Raw genomic sequence first — 21,131 nt, 5'->3', positions numbered from 1 at the left:
ATTTTCTAGTCCTTGATCCTAGAATTGGTAGAATTCTCTATACTCTTATATTTCTGTGCTTAGTTTGAAGGGATGTCATTCCTCCCTGCATAACTTAGCTTGTTTCTACCACGCATCATCCCAAAATAGGGCCTCCTTTCCATTTCTGATTTCCCAGAATAGTGTTTTTGCATTATACCTCTTTTATTCCATGCTAAATTCCAAATTTCCAACCCCTGAGTGGAACTTGATAACCAAACTAACTTTTTTGTATGGAAATTCGGTGCATATTTTGATTTCCAAAGCCTTTCCCAAGGTGATGACCCCCCTTTTAACCATCTCCGCCATAATTTTGTTCCATTTTCTTTTTTGGTTACCTCTGGATCTTGAAGACGTAGCCCACCTGCATCTTTTGGTTTGCACTCTATTTAAGGCCATTAGCGCCCATTTTCATTTCACCTCTACCCCTCGCCACAAGAAGTTCCTTTGGATGTCCCAGATCTTTTGGGAGAAGGGAGGATAGATAACATATACCTTGGAATAGCTTGTAACACTGTGTTTGTTAGAATCAGATGACCACCCAGGTTTAGGGCTTTGACATTCCATTGTTTCACCCTATCCTCAAGGTTTGATACAATTTTTTCCTAATTGGAGTTCTTCTAGGCTTGCACCATTAGAGGGACCTCAAGGTACTTTGATGGGAGGGATTTAAACATACATGCCCTGTTTTTTTACCTCTGCATGGTGTAAATATCTTGAAAATATGCTTTTAGATATTCTTTCGGAGATAGTACTACATCGCAGTAATCCATTTGTATGTATTTTACAAAATATTAAGCATTATATTTTGCTTAAACGGAATATATTGTGGGAACTTTCTATACAAATTGATGAGCATTTTGCACAGCACGGCTGAAAGAGAAGACCTTATGATCCTAACCTCTACTGCAAAGATCAAGGGGGGATATTGTGATCATCTTTGTGTATGTCGATGACTTAGTAATCACAGGCAGTTATGAGAAGAGAATTTTGGCAAGATTTGAAAAGGTCCTTTGACATGACCGATCTTGGTCTATTGCATTAGTGTCTTGGTTTGGAGGTGTGACAAACACATCACCGGTTATTTGTATATAAAAGAACATATACCAAGACACTTATTGAGAAATCCCATATGAATGGTTGTAAGCCCATTCAGACTCCCATGGAACGAGACCTAGTAGGAACCGCACCTCTTATCATTCAAGTGACACGTAAGTTACAATGTGGCACACAAATAAGTAAAGTAACATGGAACTGGAACTTGCCCCCATTAATCCAACGCATTCAAAAACATCTAGAGGTGTTGAAAACCATGGAATTCACCTTAGTTCAATGGTTTTCAAATGTGTTGGTGGATAGGGTGGAAAATAAAGGGGTAGATAATGTCCATTTGCTCACCGACGTGATGTGCAAGTTTTAAGAGGGCTAGCTAAAGGAGGAAAGCCAAAGGTTGGCAGAGAGAGATCACTCCACGCCATTAAGGTAGGTTGATAGAGAAGGGGTGGGCCCGAATCAGGACAGTGATCTACCAGTTCATACGAACAAATAATCCTTCATTATGGACATACTTAGGAAACGAGAATGGGTATGTGTCTGCAATACAAGGATAGAGTGATGGTTAATCATGGGAAGGAGAGGATTTCCCCCATAATAGATTGTTAGTGTGATCGTCTCATTAATAGGAGATGTGGCAAGTGGAGTGGGAAGGTACGAAATCAAGAGGGGAAACATACAAGAGCAAGGTCAGGGTGATTATTATTTTGAACAAACTGCTGGCAAGCGAAAATGAGAGGAAGGACGTCCACAAGTACACACGAATGAACAACAAAATCGCTAGCAGGTCAGAGTTACTAAAAATTGAGAGGGAAAGTACTCAAATATCGGCGAGGCAAGTCTCATCTAGGGTGTCATCTTTAAATCATAGCTAGGGAGCAAGCTTCATCAACATAAGGCAAAACACTGAAAGGTGGTGTAATTGTGAGTTGGTGATAGTAATTTCTATGAGGGAAATTCAGTTATCAGGGAGTGCAATGAGTAAGAGCTAAAGTGATGCTAGTAGGACAAGAGGTAGTTCCCGCGGATGCTCAGGGCTTTGAGTTTTGCAAACAGACATGGATGGTTGTTGCTAAACAGTCACACAAAAGGGAAGGATATAGTGGAAATCTAGGAGAGTGAGGTTCAAAGACATTGTAGGGCTATCTTTAATGGTAGAATAGAGGAGGAAGGAGATTGGATCATCAACACAGGGAAATCCAAAACATAGATGACTGTGTACCAAAAGACCTTGGAGACCGCTTGGCATGTCAAGACTCTAGTGGAAAAGCTGCAAGAAGAGGCAGCAGAGTAGAGGAAAAAGAGGCAACTCGAGACATAAATCGAGTTAAAATCTATAGACCAACGCCTAAAAGGAATTGAAGAGGCTCCCAAGGGTTTGGTTAACATAGAGAAATTGCATGTTGGCAGAATTGGGGATCTTAACAAAATGTTCTCAATCTATCTAAATTATATCGATAATGTGGATATATCGATGGGTGTAGAGGTAGGAGATTTCGCCCGCTTGAGGAAGTATCGAGTTCGAGAGGCTTGCGCTGCAGGCAGCTGTCCACTGGCAACCCTAGAGGCTCCAGCGACAACCCTTGTGGAGGACCCAACAATGGGGCCAACGACGATAACAACTCCAAGCAAATAATATTGTGTTAGTTGATCATGGCATCGACCAATCTTCTGTTTAGTTTTGTGTTATGTTATATAGGTAGTATTGTAGTTATTTTGTCAAATTTAGGTTTGAAGATCAGAGCTATATAGCTATTCAGATAGGCAGACCTACATATAGTAGTAGTGGGAAGGGGAACTTTTTTGAACTATATAAGGGAAAGTAAAGACAGAAAAATCTAATGGCATGTCGGGTTAAATGTGTGACAAAGAGAATCTTCTTCTACAACTGGTTTGGTAAACCAACTACTATTTTTGTATTGTATGTTTATTTAGTAATATATTGAAACTTTACTAACTTACAAAAAAGTTATCTTATTATTTTTCCCTTTAATATATTGTCTATTAAAAATATATGCTACATATTAAAAGATATTAAACTCTTAGAAACTTAATCTTTCTTATAAATATAAAATATTTGATATGATAAACATAAAATTTTATGTAAAAAAATTAAAAAATATATATTTTGTATTAAAATATATTGAATTTTTCGATATATTTTTTACCACTGGATGATGTGGAAAGAAATTTGATGAGGAATTTGATACCATATAAACCTAAAATTTTAATTACTAAGTCAACTATATGGGGTTATCGGGTTATCTTCCTTTTCAGTATGTTCTGTTCAAGCAAACATGTTTTGTATGAAAAAAATCTAATTTAAAAATAATTAAATTTTATTACTGAGTCAACTATATGGGGCCTATCCTACCTTTCAGCTGTTTTTTATTAAAAAATATAAAAAATTTACAAGAATATTTGTTTACGAGGTGTTTGGAGAAATTTGATCTCTCTTTCAAGGCCCAACAAGGTTCAAATGGATTTGCTCTAATGCAAGTGAGGACTAGCTTCATTTCGAGATAAGGTTTCCAAGGTGTGAATATGCGAGGAGCATTTACCATTCCACCATAGCTGATGTTATCGCAGAGGAAGATGTTTCTCTACTCCTTTACTGTTTCCATTCTCATCCTCTTTTTAAGTTTTATAAGTAAAACCATATAAACATAACAATAAAACTAACTGGGTACAGTGGCACATAGAGTGAATTCCAAACAAATGCCCATATTTCAACTCTTTTTGTGCCTTTGTGTAAGAAAGGTTGAATTTTTATTTTGTATGAGCACAATGATGACTCGGAACTCTGTCTTCTGTGTCAGTGTCTGATCTATGGAAAAAGATAAATATAGATTTTAATCACTCTTGAATAGACTGTATTTTTTTTTTGGCATTGCATGATGTTGAAAATAGTTAGGTGGATTAGTGCAGAGCTTAAGAAGATATTGAGTTTAATGGCACAACTCACACCATGAAAGAATCTTTGGAACAAGTGGTGGAGTAGATTGTGCCTGAGCAAAGGGTTGAAACAATGTATATGAATTTGGAAAAGGCCCCCATGTAATGGTGGTTAAGCACATCAAATCAAGTTTCACTCATGGCATGATATGATAGAGGTACTTAATGATAAAGGCCTACCAGAAATTGGGGCTCCACTAGGTAATGACATTTTGGAATCCAGTTCTGTCAACCAACCCCTACAATTCGGTGGTACTTCCAATCCAATGGGATACATGTATTACTGTGAAGTCATTAGGAGATATAGGAGGTTCCTATTTAACTATGGGTTCATAATTTTATGCAAACCTTAGAGCCATTTCCAAAGAAGTGATATCTTGAGGTAAAAATGTAGTGGCAGACAACTAGCTAGGTTGAATTATGAGAAAGGTTCTACAACACATTATATAACTCTACAAGGAGGAGGCACAGATTGCAAGTTTGATAGAGTTCATTTGGTGTTTCCAATAAATGGACCACCCACAAAGTCTAATAATAGGATCCCGAAAGGAGTACCCCTTAAAGGAACTTTGCCATCTGTGGTATAAAGAAACTGATTCCCTTTTGAAACTATTGATAATGTGGTAGGTGGTATTTCTCTGGAAATGAAAAGTATTGATCTCCTTGTTGTTTTGCGAGTTGTTGATAGTGTATGGGAAGATGGTGAAAATAGTGGGGAATAAGATAGATCTACATTCTATTTAAAGGATCATTTTTCCGCAAGGAATGTGTTGTAGTGTAATTAAATCTTCATGTTGTTCTGAAGATTTCTCAATCAAATAGATTTGCAATCTTTTTAAAGTTTATTTCCTTCCAAACACAGTGAATATCCAGTGTTGTGTTGTGAATGTGTGCTTGATATCTAACTTGGACAGATCCTATCTGGTGTAGAGTATCCATTGTTGGGTTGTGAAAGTGTGCTTGATATCTAACTTGGACAGATCCTAGCTGGTTTAGAGTCCCCCTGAGGGTCCACTCAAGCTCACTACTATGTTATTGCTAATTCACTAATTTTTTTTGAAGCAGCACTAGCAGTTCTAGTTCCAGTAGTATATCTAGTAGTATACCTAAGAGCATATATATGCATACGTAGCAGCAGAACAAACAAAGTATATGATACTTGAACCAAGCTAGCATCATGATCACCTCTGTTAAGGAAATATCTCCACGTGTTGTGGGGGTCTCACCACACCAAACACATCTTAGAGAACCTTGTCATGACCAGGTCAGCCCTGTAACTTCACTGCCTTCTAACATGTTTGGAGGTTGTTGTTACCACTAGATATTGGTTTCATTCATTGTTCACAGGTAGCAAACTTTCACTGCCATATTTTGTTGAGAAATATCAGGAACCCTGAAGGAGGAGGGTAGGGTTAAGCCTTGCCTCCATGTACTCGATCATCCTTTTCATATGGTTGATCTTTTGGGGTAGAAACATGGTTTCTACCTGCCTGCCTAGAACTGCATATGGGTTGTATCAATGGTGGAAATATTCAAAAAATTCTTCATTTCCTCTGTTTATCACTTTGTCATGTAGGAAAACAGAGTACAGGAATATGGGTTAGTCTGACTCGTAATTGAAAAATTGCTGAGTCTCGTAACTCCTAAACACCAACGCTTTTATAGGGTAATATTTTCTAGAGAAGATAAATCATCCTTTTCATTAAGAGAGAGGAGTACATTTACATATATATGACCCAAAAAACCTCAAAGGTATGCACATCACCAATGCCAACAACAACATCCATCACAAAATTAACTAACAGGGACCAAAAATGGACATGAAAAAAACATCTATAAACTTTGTAGAACATGGATAAAATTATTAAAAAAGATAAAAACCCGGATAGTATGGAACATTAAAATCCTAGTTACAAACAAGAATAACCAGTTCAAACAAAAATATTTTATTCATAAGATGACAAAAAGGATAGAATTTCTTGACATATCAAAAGAAGTGAGCCAACTGAAGATCAATGGGGATATGAACATATCCCCTTCTCAATAATTGTAAGCCTCCTGGTTCTTCAAATAAAAAGTGGCCTTCCTCCACCTGTAGATATTTTTTGGACATATAGTCCACATGTTGGTTACATTCCCTCAAAATATGCTAGAATAGTAGATTATGAAAGAGACCCTTAAGAATTTAAATATGTTACATCTAGTGCTTGAGGGAAAGAACCTTAAAATTCCCCTTCTCCATTATCCAGTCCATCACACACTTGGAATCTCCATAAATCTGACAGGAGATAATGTTCAATGATGTTTCAATATATAAAAGGGCCCAAACTACAGAAACCTCTGCCTTGGTATTAGACTCTGAACCAATATTCAAACAAATATGATAAGACCCATTTCTAGGAAGGAAACTGATGGCACCCCCTCCAGATACACCTAAATGATATGCATCATCAAAGAAACCTGCATTTATAGATAGAGGACTATGAGGGAAGCATAAGGAGTGACTACGAGGAGGATTCAAAGGCTTGACATACAGAGAAGAAACCCATAATATGAGGCAGGATGTCAGAGATCTCTGCTTTCAAAGATATGTTTATTCTGAACCTTCTAGACACCCCAAGCGATGAAGATAGGAAAGGGTTTATAATTACCCATGTTTTTCTCACATAAGAAAAGGAAATGGTCAATATGATACATTGGAACAAGGTCTAAAATATTAAATAACGTGACGGTTGCAGTCCAAAGTTCCATGGAAAAATCACACAGAAAAAATAAGTGATTGACATATTCAAAGTCCTTTGAATAGAGGATACATATATTTCGCCTAGATAATCCTTTGCACAATAGAGGGTCCCATGGTTATATCTAATTCTCTAAATCCAACCATATGAATAATTACATTTTTGGAGCACTAAGACAGTCCCAGAACTTATGATACCATCAATTTACCATGGGAAGGGAAGAACATGCTGATATAGAATTATAGGCATGGCAAGAAGTTATTTTCCCAAATGAGATGTTCCCAGCACAAGCAATTGAACCATCCTCCTATGATAAGATTAGACCATTGAGAATAAGATTCTTAACAAAATTTTCCCATTCATATGCTAGAAGACCATGTCGACCCAATTCAGAAGCACATTTCCACCTGATAATAAAAGACTGCAATGAGGAAGACAAGAAAGGATGACACAATATATAAACAGCCCAAAATTTGAGATGAAATATGAGCTTTGGAAATAATTAGTAGAAGGGAGATCCCCTAATAGAAGGAGCTCCAGATGTTATTAACAAACGGGGTTTATGTTTTGCAGGTCAGGCATTGTGTTATTGAACAAAATCTATGGCCATTTTGACTACTTATGACGGGACTTATAGTTCAGTCTTTCCACTACTTGTAAGCATGGATAATTTGCCCTAATAGTATACCTAAGAGCATATATATGCATACATAGCAGCAGAACAAACAGAGTAAGTATATGAACCTTGAACCAAACTAGCATCATGATCAACCTCTGTTAAGGAAATATCTCCACATAATGTGGGGGTCTCACCACACCAAATGCATCTTAGAGACCCTTGTCATGACCAGGTTAGCCCTGTAACTTCACTGCCTTCTAACGTGTTTGGAGGTTGTTGTTACCACTAGATATTGGTTTCATTCATTGTTCACAGGTAGCAAACTTTCACTGCTATGATGATAGTGATTGTTTTATCAATAGCCTCTGTTCAGTTTATGTTTATGTTGGGTATGATGATAGTGACTTTGAGCTCTACATCTCTATTCACCCATTCCAATGGATAGTGGTTCAAATAATCATGAACATCTAACACAAGCTTGTTGACTTGATTTTTTGCTGTGAGTTTTTCCAATGAATCAAAATCGAATAGAGCGTCCACCGTGGTATTTTTTACTTGAGTATTAATCTGGAATAATTTAGTCATCTCATTCTCTTCCTTGCTATGAAGGATATTCATATTCAACTCCTTTTGCACTGAGGTGTAGACAGTCTTCTCATTTACATCCATGCTACACTCTATTAGGTTGAATGAATCCATATCTAATATGTTATTCTTCTTGGAAAAACTATATTTATTTGGATTCAACCCTAGATGTAGCTTTCAACACTTATATCCAATGAAACCATCAATATTACAATTGTTGCAATGATTGTTTGGATCCTTGCACTAATGTGTAGTAATTGTATTTTTTTTAAAAGGAACCTAACATAAACAGAACAGAGGCTATGAACAGAACCCAATTTATGAAGGTCCCTTTTATTCAAGCATCACAAAATCTGGGCTTTCCAAGGATTCAATCACTGTTCCTTATGATTATAGGGGTTACACAAAGGGGCTGGTTCTCTCTTAACTGAAAAGAAAAGAGACTTTCAAGTTTTCTCATATTGAGACCGTTATTACCAAATTTTAACTGCTTCAGGACCTACTAGAGTAGCTTGCTTCAAATTTGATTATGTGAGGGTTTCTTATGTAATCCTGATTTAAAGTCCTGGCCCTTTCTAGAATTGTTCCTAACATCATCTTCCATACTCTAGAATCTAGATAGTCTAGAGAGAATCCAATATGTACCAAGGATCAAATGTTCCACAAGCATAACTCAAAATGCCACCAATCTGATTGATGCTCAACTATAGATAGTATCACAGATTGGTAGACTAATTTTCTGCAACAAACCCTAGCATCAACATGCTCTGCTTCACTGTACCAATTTTTCAAGTACCCTCTATTCAACCTCAGTTCTGACATATGTAAAAATCAATAGGTTAATAACTGCAACGACACTGTTGTATTCAATGTTGTCAATGAGACCCTTTAATGCTACACTTTGTGAAATAAGTATCATGCCACTTTCAAATGTTCAAATGATGATCCTCTAGACCCTGCTGCAAGATTATGAAACTTCTTTACATTGTCTAAACACTCTGCTCAGCAGTAATCAGTATTCACTGGCTCTGAAGGTTTTTACATATCTAAGGAAACTTTTTTGTTGTTGTCAAACCAACATATTGTAATAAACCAGAGCCTCAAATCATGATTATATCAATTTCGATGGCTTTCATTCTCAAGAAAACATATCACTGCATAGTATGAATGGTAGTAAGAAAGGGACTTGTCACAGTTAAGAGCTTCAATGGAATCTTCACAATTCAATCTCATGAACCTCAGTTCTGTTCTGTGCTTATCCCCGCCAATGTGCCATTAAGCGCACTCATTCCTGCAAGCAAATAAATTCTATGCATATTCTATCTCAAATCCCTCTACCATATAAGGACCTTACACTTTCAAAGAACAAGAGAACCGATATCCTTGTGACATTAGTAATTCTAGAAATTTGTCCCAAAACTTGATTTGAATGCAGTCAATGTGTACATCAAATAAGTCATGATATTCATATTCTCTCCCCACTTTAAAGTAAATTTGGGGCTGTTAAGCTAGCCAATTGATACATATAATGTGGGAAAATGATGTTTTGAACCCAGGTCATTATTGTGGCTACCCCCACTCTTAACTTCTAGATGGAACCTCGACAGAGAGCTTGATCAACCAATTTCAATATCTTGTTTTTAATTATTTGTCCATGTATTTTCATCATTCTTCATCTAGGCAAAAAATTTATGCTTGTCATGTTGATTATGTGGCTATTTAATTTTTTTTTCATATTAGGCTTGATTTCTTGATCTTCATTCAATGTAGTTTATGGCTCTTCTTAATTATCCTTTTCCTCACTTAGAAGCTGAAGGATTAAAGCTTGCTCAGCAGTAATCAACATTAAAGCCAGTTGGATATCAACAAATCAAAATCCCAAAAAATCCACATGTTGTACACCTGGATTCATGGGCATGCAAGCTTGCATGTTTGGCATGTGTCAAACAGTCTAGCCCCAGCTACCCCTACATATACAACAGTCGAGGCACCAAAAAATTTCAAAAATCTATTCAGATGCGTTTGATGTAGCTCCTTATGTCTGCATGTCTTATTTTTCTATAATTTTTCTATTTTTTTATTTCATATATATAAATAAATTTATATATTTTCACATCCCCTATGTCTTATTTTGGGGGTTCTATGTGTCCTTGTGTCAAAGGATGTAGCTAAGAAGCAACAAAGGTAACCATGATAATCCAAGAGCACTTCATAGTGTTTTTCTTGATTTAACAGTAGGGGATAATGTATTTAGAGGAGGTTGATGGATCGTTTAGGCAGGATAGATCATATTTGAAAGAAAGCTTTAATCCATTCACTCTACTCAGCAGTAATCAGCATTCACTGGCTCTGAAGGTTTCTACATATCTAAGGAAACTTTTTTGTTGTTGTCAAACCAACATATTGTATACCTAAAGATAAGATTGTTTTTAAGTAAGTAGAAGAATCCAAAGTTGTTTTGAAACCAAAACCATCTTATATGTCATCATCAACTAGAGAAAAACCACATAATGAAAAATAATGTGAGTAAGGTCTTCTTATTAAAGCCATACAAAGTTGGATATCAACAAATCAAAATCCCCAAAAATCCACATGTTGTACACCTGGATTCATGGTCATGCAAGCTTGCATGTTTGACATGTGTCAAACAATCTAGCCCCAACTACCCCTACATATACAACAGTCGAGGCACCAAAAAATTTCAAAAAGCTGTTCAGATGTGTTTGATGTAGCTCCTTATATCTGCATGTCTTATTTTTCTGTAATTTTAATATTTTTTTGTTTCATATATATAAATAAATTTATATATTTTCACATCCCCTATGTCTTATTTTGGGGGTTCTATTTTTCCTTGTGTCAAAGGATGTAGCTAAGAAGCAACAAAGGTAACCATGCTAATCCAAGAGCACTTCATAGTGTTTTTCTTGATTTAACAGTAGGGGATAATGTATTTAGAGGAGGCTGATGGATCATTTAGAGGAGGTTGATGGATCATGGACTCCCAAATAATCATAAACATGGCCTTAAAACTTCTACAGGGATCCTCGGTTCACAAGGTCAGTAGCAGCTAGAGAATGGCAACTTGACTCAAGCTACTACAACAATGGCTTATTCACAATCAAGCTGTTTCTTTTAAACACATCAGAAGGGAAGGGAACAAATTGGCAGACTTTCTTGCTAATTTAGGAGTGGACAGTGGAAGGGAATTCTATTAAGGCTCTATATCTTGCATAGCTTCTGAGAACCAACTTTCCACCTTCCATACTATAGTAACAAGTGATATGCAGTCGAAGGAAGACTCAAACCCGGATGCGGGTGTCCTTAAGAGGTGTTAATGCTGGAGCACGCGGAGTCGGAAACTGGCGAGTAATTAAGAAGGGTAAGGCGGTTCGTGGCAGGTAATTAATCCGCATTAATGAAGGCCCGAGCTCGTACGCAGATGGAAGTTATCAGGATGGCGCGCATTCTCCAGGGTTCATTTCTTCTGGTCTTTTCAGGCATCAATGTAGTGTTTCTGGTTTTTTCTAGCAGAGGTCTCCTCTAGTGGTCATGGTCTCAGAGTCTTAGTGCAACACAGCGAATTTGAAAGCCTCCTTGGTCTCATAACTACTCCCATTTGGTCGGCTTCAGGTATATAGTTCTGCCTCTTTCAGACAGCGTCAGGTGCATTAAGTTTGTTTTCTCCATTTGCGTCTGGTGTCTTAAGTCAGTCCTCTGGTTCATTTCGGGAAGGGATTTGGTTTTTGTCCTTGTTAAAGGTGTCAGGGTTGGGTACTGGGATTTCTCAGTCGTCGTTGGGTATTTTCTTGACGCCGAGTCTAGCTTATGTGTGCTGGGCTTCTGGGTCTTTCATTCAAAGGTCTAGTTTTTAATCTAGTTACAATTGCCGAGCACGTTGCTTCTCCCTCACACCTAGTCCTTTAGCATCCTCATTCCGTTGTTGTATTATTTTATGGCCCGTCGTCGGGGTATTTCAAGGCGAGGGAGCAACTCGGGATCCCGTGGAGGATCTGGAGGGCGTGGTAGCTCTACGCCTCATCGTATATCCCCGTTAGCTACTGCTTCACCTTCCTCTCCGCCCTCAGACAATTCTGGACCCTCCCTAAACAGTTCCCTTCATACCTCAAGGTTTAAGTTCAAAAGCAGACTTAACAGACCGCTCATCTCAGCTATAATTACTGTCATCTTCTCGGAGGAAGAAGATGAGCTCACAAGCTCAAACGAAATTTCTAAGGAACAGTCGCTTTCTCAGAATTCCAGTGATTCTTAGAGTAGCTTGGCTGGTGTTGTCCTCAATGTTTTTGCTGCGGTGTACGAAGAAGGTCAACAGGAGGCTTCTCGCCTTCCGTCGGACTCTCCTCAAGAACAGACCATAGTTTGTGAGCCAGCGCGTCTCTTTGGCAGTGTTCTGCACCTTGTGCCTCCTACAGAAGGCAACTTGATGGAAGCTGAAGATGAGGTGATGGTAACCTAGGCAAGCTCCCTTAATCAGGTTAATGAAAATGCTACGGATGTGCCACGGAAAGTTTAATTACCTTTGGTTTCAACTACAGGACAGTAAGTTCGTTTTGGTTTTCTGGATCTCGTGTGTCATTTTCAGTGTGCATGGCTTCTGATACCAACAATATGAATTTGTTCATTCTCCAGGGTACAATTTTGGATTTCCTTTTTTGTAATTATGGTAAAGAACAGTTTTTTGTAATAGGGCAGCTCACTCTGGAGCTTTTAGCTCTATTTAGTCTTGGTCCATATAGTTCTGTTCAGTGTTGAGGCTATGATTATCAATTTTGTAAACAGAAGGAAAAAAGCTACCTGCAATGGTTCTTTGACAGAGGGCAGGCTACAGCCCCCTCAGAGGTTCAAACCTCTTTGTAAATATTTTTTCTTTTTTTAATCCTAATAGAATAGTCTTTACTCAGAAAAAAAAAAGATTAGACCATTAAGAATAAGATTCTTAATAAAATTGTCCCATTCATATGCTAGAAGACCATGTAGACCCAATTCAGAAGCACATTTCCACCTGATAATAAAAGACTGCAATGAGGAAGACAAGAAAGGATGACACAATATATAAACAACCCAGAATTTGAGATGAAATATGAGCTTTGGAAATAATTAGTAGAAGGGAGATCCCCTAATAGAAGGAGCTCCAGATGTTATTAACAAACGGGGTTTATGTTTTGCAGGTCAGGCATTGTGCTATTGAACAAAATCTATGGCCATTTTGATGACTTATGATGGGACTTACAGTTCAGTCTTTCCACTACTTGTAAGCATGGATATTTTCAATTTTGAGGGTTTATATGTTGCTTCATTGTGAAGGAAAATGTGTTTTTTAATGCTCCAGATGTTATTAACAAACGGGGTTTATGTTTTTCAGGTCAGGCATTGTACTATTGAATAGAATCTATGCCCATTTTGACGACTTATGATGTGACTTACAGTTCAGTCTTTCCACTACTTGTAAGAATGGATATTTTCAATTCTGAGGGTTTCTATGTTGCTTCATTGTGAAGGAAAATGTGTTTTTTAATGCTCCAGATGTTATTAACAAACAGGGTTTATGTTTTGCAGGTTAGTCATTGTGCTATTGAGCAAAATATATGACCATTTTGACGACTTATGTTGGGACTTGTTACAACAGATAGTCCATGCCCAATGATATCAAAATCTTCTATTTATGAAAAAGAAAGAGGATGGTTTCGTATAAAGATGGAAACCTCTCAAATTAGTCTTCCTGAGAAAAAGGTGAAAGTTACTGTTAAGAAACTGGCTAGGGATAGGTCACTGAAAGAACCACCAATTTGTATCTTTTCTGGACGTAATCTGGGTATCTCTCATCTCAAGCGTTCTTGTGGTAATATTCTATTGAAAATAAGAAGACTTGTGGTAATATGCCATTGAAAATACACCAATTTGTATCTGTTCTGGACGTAATCTGAGTATCCCTCATCTCAAGCGTTCTTGTGGTAATATGCCATTGAAAATAATAAGAAGTCCTAACATTTCTACCCAGAAAGTGCATGGTGAAGATGTTTCGGAAGCGATAAAGGTTTTTCTGCTTATCAATGTACTTAACACAAAGAAACAAGTAATCAAATTCCATTAACATGCACTTAACGTTACATATGCCCAAAAGCAGAGGAAATAACTAAGCTAGAATCTGATCCAAGAAAATGCAACATTTTATCATCCTATGCTTAGTAGATATGTGTTTAAAGTCTGCAAAATCAAAAAGATATAATCTAAAGGTAGCCCCAACAATCTGAACAGGCAACACGATATGATAATAATTTATACAAAGAGATATTTTTTAATAAAACAAACAGAAAGCCTAAACACATAGCTATTTTAGGCAAAAACTATGGAAGATCGGCCTCACAGAAATAAACGGAATTAAATGCAGAGCTTATAAAAATGTCTTGGTCGTCCGAAAAGGTTGTTGACAGATGTACCTCACCTGTCAATGCTACAGGATACCCCCGACCATATTGGATATAATGTGTGCATCCACTTCTCAAAGCACATGGATCACGGATTGTCAAAGCACACGGATCACTGATTATCTGTCTGTTCAAAAGTTTCCCAAATCGTTGAATCACGGATTATCTTATGTTTCGTGTGAATTTGGGCAAGCTTGGAAGTCGGGTTGCAAACTGCTACAGGTGTCCTTATTTTTCTACAAGAAACAGTCTAATGTGAAGGTGAATATGCTAAATGTGGTATTGGATGGCAATGACGCTAATGAGAAGTTGGAAAATTGGAAAGTGAACATATCCAATGCATTAAAACAATTTGTGGTAGGGTTAATGAATAACACATAATGAACCAAAAAAATTAAAAATAGTAATGGAAATGAACTAAATTCGAAGTAAAAATTCTATCTAACTAATGTAAGAGTGCTACAACTATCATCAACAAATGTTAAGATAAGCTATAAGAAAAAATTGCTCATAAAAAAATATGTGAACATAAATGATACAAGAGGGATATTGACCACCTAGGTCAATGGGCCAAGTTAACACGGGGAAACTTAAAAACCTTAGAAGAAAGCTAAACTAAGTGTTGAAATCAAATATCACTTCAATTAACAAACATGTTGTTTGTAACTTTGAAGATGACAAAGTTACAAAAAAATCTTGGAATATGAACCTCTCGTATTATTCACATGTTTTCCTATGATTTTCTTCTAATCCTATTATCTTACACAAGCCTATTATTTGTACAAGTGGATAGGAGGAAAACTCCTTGAGTGGAGGAATTCTTTCCCTCCGATAAGCAATAAAAACCCAGATCTTGTTTCCTGGATCACCACGTAGCAGTAGTAAGGAGGATTTACTATTCTTAGGTAGTCGTGTTGGGTTACTAAAAAAACCAAAACCACTCGTACGCCTTGGGATGATAATGGTGCTTCTCCTTAGATGATGTCCAAGGCCCCAAACAAAGCCATCCTTGTGGGGCAAAATTATCCTCATATTAACACCCATACAACATCTATATACCTATGGTTTATAATGATGGCAAATAGTGCTCCCCGTCACCTAATTGTGAAAAAAGACCCAAATAACCTGCCTGCCATGTCAAACTTGTCCTCGATATTAGCATATCATCCTACATTATTCATTAGCTCATCGAGATAGAGGGATCAAGGACTCTCACTCCATAGTTGGGGACTATAGTCCATCAAGTCTAGGTCAAATTTCGGGCTAATTGTATCATGGACATGTCAAGGTCAACCAACATTAATGCAATGTATTAGTTGTTGGTACATCGACCTATCAAAATGTCGCAATATTGGGTAGTAGACAATAGTAAGTAGGACACTAGCCACCAACAAGAAACCTTGATGTTGCCGATGAGCACCACTAGGCCAACCATTCATCTTAGGGGCACTGGGAGTTGGTTTTGTACCATGTGCACAGTCTTTACTATTACTTAACCAACCAAAACCACTCGTATGCCCTGGGATAATAATGGTGTTTCTCCTTAGATGATGTCCAAGTCCCCAAACATACCCATCATTGTCTAGGGGCAAAATTATCCTCACATTAACACCCATACAACATCTATATTACTTTGGTTTATAATAATGGCAAATAGTTCTCCCCATCACCTAAATGTGCGAAAAGCCCCAAATAACCTACATGACATGTCAAGATCAATGTCCTTGATATTAGCATATCGTCCTACATTATCCATTAGCTCATCTAGATAGGGGGTTCAAGGACTCTCACTACATGGTTGGGGACCATAGTCCATCAAGTCTAGGTCAAATTTCGGGCTAACTGTATCATGGACATGTCAAGGTCAACCAACACTAATGCAATGTATTAGTTGTTGGCACATCGACCTATCAAAATGTCACAATATTCGGTAGTAGACATTAGTAAGTAGGACACTAGCCACCAACAAGAAACCTTGATGTTGCCGATGAGCACCACTAGGCCAACCATTCATCTTAGAGGCACTGGGAGGTGTTTTTGTACCATGTGCACAGTCTGTATTATTACTAAACCAACCAGAACCACTCGTACGCCCTGGGATGATAATGGTGTTTCTCCTTAGATGATGTCCAAGGCCCCAAATAAAGCCATCCTTGTCTAGGGGCAAAATTATCCTCACATTAATACCCATACAACATCTATAATCCTTTGGTTTATAATGATGGAAAATAGTGCTCCCCATCACCTAAATGTGCAAAAAGCCCCAACTAACCTACATGCCATGTCAAGCTCAATGTCCTCGATATTAGCATATCATCCTACATTATCCATTAGCTCATCTAGATAGGGGGTTCAAGGACTCTCACTCCATGGTTGGGCACTATAGTCCATCAAGTCTAGGTCAAATTTCGGGCTAACTGTATCAAGGACACCTCAAGGTCAACCAACACTAATGAAATGTATTAGTTGTTGGTACATCGATCTATCAAAATGTCACAATATTGGGTAGTAGACATTAGTAAGTAGGACACTAGCCACCAACAAGAAACCTTGATGTTGGCAATGAGCACCACTAGTCCAATCGTTCACCTTAGGGGCACTGGGAGTTGGTTTTGTACCATGTGCACAGTCTTTACTATTACTTAACCAACCAAAACCACTCGTATGCCCTGGGATAATAATGGTGTTTCTCCTTAGATGATGTCCAAGTCCCCAAACATACCCATCCTTGTCTAGGGGCAAAATTATCCTCACATTAACACCCATACAACATCTATATTACTTTGGTTTATAATAATGGCAAATAGTTCTCCCCATCACCTAAATGTGCGAAAAGCCCCAACTAACCTACATGACATGTCAAGATCAATGTCCTTGATATTAGCATATCGTCCTACATTATCCATTAGCTCATCTAGATAGGGGGTTCAAGGACTCTCACTACATGGTTGGGGACCATAGTCCATCAAGTCTAGGTCAAATTTCGGGCTAACTGTATCATGGACATGTCAAGGTCAACCAACACTAATGCAATGTATTAGTTGTTGGCACATCGACCTATCAAAATGTCACAATATTCGGTAGTAGACATTAGTAAGTAGGACACTAGCCACCAACAAGAAACCTTGATGTTGCCGATGAGCACCACTAGGCCAACCATTCATCTTAGAGGCACTGGGAGGTGTTTTTGTACCATGTGCACAGTCTGTATTATTACTAAACCAACCAAAACCACTCGTACACCCTGGGATGATAATGGTGTTTCTCCTTAGATGATGTCCAAGGCCCCAAATAAAGCCATCCTTGTCTAGGGGCAAAATTATCCTCACATTAATACCCATACAACATCTATAATCCTTTGGTTTATAATGATGGAAAATAGTGCTCCCCATCACCTAAATGTGAAAAAAGCCCCAACTAACCTACATGCCATGTCAAGCTCAATGTCCTCGATATTAGCATATCATCCTACATTATCCATTAGCTCATCTAGATAGGGGGTTCAAGGACTCTCACTCCATGGTTGGGCACTATAGTCCATCAAGTCTAGGTCAAATTTCGGGCTAACTGTATCAAGGACACCTCAAGGTCAACCAACACTAATGAAATGTATTAGTTGTTGGTACATCGATCTATCAAAATGTCACAATATTGGGTAGTAGACATTAGTAAGTAGGACACTAGCCACCAACAAGAAACCTTGATGTTGGCAATGAGCACCACTAGTCCAATCGTTCACCTTAGGGGCACTGGGAGTTGGTTTTGTACCATGTGCACAGTCTTTACTATTACTTAACCAACCAAAACCACTCGTATGCCCTGGGATAATAATGGTGTTTCTCCTTAGATGATGTCCAAGTCCCCAAACATACCCATCCTTGTCTAGGGGCAAAATTATCCTCACATTAACACCCATACAACATCTATATTACTTTGGTTTATAATAATGGCAAATAGTTCTCCACATCACCTAAATGTGCAAAAAGCCCCAACTAACCTATATGCCATGTCAAACTTGTCCTCAATATTAGCATATTAACTAGATTTATTATTTCTTTGTGACTCAAGTTAAAAAGTGGAAATACAAAATATTTAATAAATGAGAGAAAATATTATTTCAGGGGTGTTACCAAGCCTATTACTTGAGGTTTTATATAAGACAAGTATGTATTGCTAGAAAAATAGAGATAAGGAGTAATTAATAAATTCTTAAATTCCTTATGTGAAATAAAGAAAAAACTGTACTTTTAGCTTTTTTAATAACCACTAAATTCTTTATTTGAACTACTTCCTTATTTGAAATAAGGAAAAATCTGTAATTTTTTTTTTTTTAGTAATTTCTAAATTGCTTATTTGATATTAAAAAATAAAAAATAAAAAATGGAAATTTTACTTACAATTCCATTCCAAATACCAACGTGCATCTACTGCACTATTTTGTCAGCAAATACATGCACGATTTTGTGAGTAAATGTTAGTAAGAATAAAGTTGCTCATAATAAACTAACTGTTGACCCCTCCACATCATCTGATCTGATTAGATCATCACTCAGTATAAATAGAGCAGTTCTGATCTCAGGATTGTTCCCGCCACAACTGCACTGTTAAACTTACTTCCATGCACGATTTTGTGAGCAACTGCTGAAATTTACAAGTGCAGTTCAGAATATCCTCTTTTGGAAGCTAGAGTTCATGAAAAATACAGGTACTCCTCATTGTCCTCACTTTTTTAAACAGAGAACAATTGTGCAATGACTGGCATTTTACAGACGTGATGTCTTAATTTGGTTGATAAATGCTCTGTAATTCGTATATATATATATCATCAATTTTTGTAGTACATTTGATAATTTCATTGAAAATTCATTTCACATTGGTTGGTTAGTTGCAAATTTGTTTGCCTACAATAAGTTTTTTTTAGGATTGGACTGAAGTGGTCTGAATTTTTTTTTTTTTGTCAGTTACCAATCCATGACCTAGAGGTGCAGCTCCACCATTGTCACGCTTTCAAGTCAATACCTTTGCTGCTAGCTATGTCCTGTGGTCTAGCCTAGCAGCAAGTATGGCCTCTAATCTTAAGTCAACAAATACTGTCAATGCAGTAGTATAAGTCGTATAAGGACTTGACTCAATCTGAGTGTACTGATTTGAACTTTGGTCTAGGATAGATTTCATTAATATAATATGACTGTAGGTTACCAACCTTATAAACAGTCCTCAGGAATAGTTTCAATCACATAGATGTCATCATCATGTTGCCTCCTTGCTATGATGAAGAACCTTCTTTTGGGACAGCGAAGGAGCCTCTCTTCACTGTGATTTAATCCCTGTGAGTGCACCTTTTCCATCCCCCAAAATTGTCCCTCAGCATTGACTTCATGTGGATTTGTTAGAGGTTTGTTGTCTACATTTCCTTTTAAAAATCTAGTGCATGAATGATTGTCCACATGTTCATGGAGAAGATAGATATGGGAAAACTCGCTTTAAACTTTACAAAATACATTAAGGCAATTTATGTTCGAACTATTTGTCTATCTAGATATATGTGTTTGTCTTTATGAGAAGCAAGAAAACCTTTTGGCCAGGAGGTAGAGGGGAGACAGGAGAATGTCTATGATAACTTACAATCTAGAAAATAGATAGCACATGTTGTTAATGATGTCAAGAAGAGTCTACCTCTTCTTCATTCGGTAGTCTCAATAAAGGAACCATGTCATCTTTCAAAGGCCTCCAAGAAAAAAATGAGAATGGCAAGGAAGTAATTCCGCTACCTGGGTTTGGTATTTTGTTTCTTCCACCTTGCAGAAATTAAATGATCAGCATCGTTGTTTCATGGACTGTCAATAGGGAGCAGATCAAAGAGGAAGAGGAATTCTTTAACTATTCATGCAACTACTGCATGGGCACCTAGAATTAGCTATGATAGGAATCCATAGACTGTGCCCTTACAAGCTTGGGTGAAGATGGCTCAACTTAGTTGTGAGAAGAACAATTATTTTCTCGGCCAATGAGGTAAATTGGATTCACCTTTATGATAGCATGAATACTAGTATTATTTCTTCATATGATTTCCATTCACAACTTATGATAAATAAATGTCTTTCAACTATTTGAATCACGGTACAATCACTACCTTGACTGCTTTAAAGGAAATTCACTACTCAAATGAATTTGGTTAGCCCTCCCTAAATACGATTGTGGGAATATTTTCTTTTGCATGAAATAATGTTAATTAATTATTCTTACATCTAGCCTTAATCATCACAGAACATGCCAAATTGCTATTGGCATAGCATATCCAATCAAGGAAAGTCCAAGCCATCAATTCTCCAAACTAGTACTGAATTGCACACAGGAGTAGTGCCATGCTGAAAACTAAATTATAACTGAAAACTGCCACAAACATATTAGACGGGTCCAATAATATGAACTAATTAGACGGGTCTTTCTATATACGATGTTCATATAATAGAGATAAATATCGAAATAAATAGATAGCTAATTGCTTCCGAAGACAACAAAAATAATTCAGAGACCCCAATTCACCAGCGTAATTAGTTCATTGGTCCAACTTCAGGGTTTTACCAAGTTGCAGACTGTCATTCTGGGAATATAAATGATAAATTATAATTAAGCAAATGTTGGCACACATCCGACCATAACACGTTTTGTGTGGTGAGACCCCCACAACACGTGGAGATATTTCCTTAACATAGG

The sequence above is a fragment of the Pinus tabuliformis genome, chromosome 1_1, assembly GCF_031772625.1.
Source record: "Pinus tabuliformis cultivar Carrire ecotype Pingquan chromosome 1_1, CPIR1, whole genome shotgun sequence".
NCBI lineage: Eukaryota > Viridiplantae > Streptophyta > Pinopsida > Pinales > Pinaceae > Pinus > Pinus tabuliformis.
Note: the sequence above shows the minus strand (reverse complement) of the source record.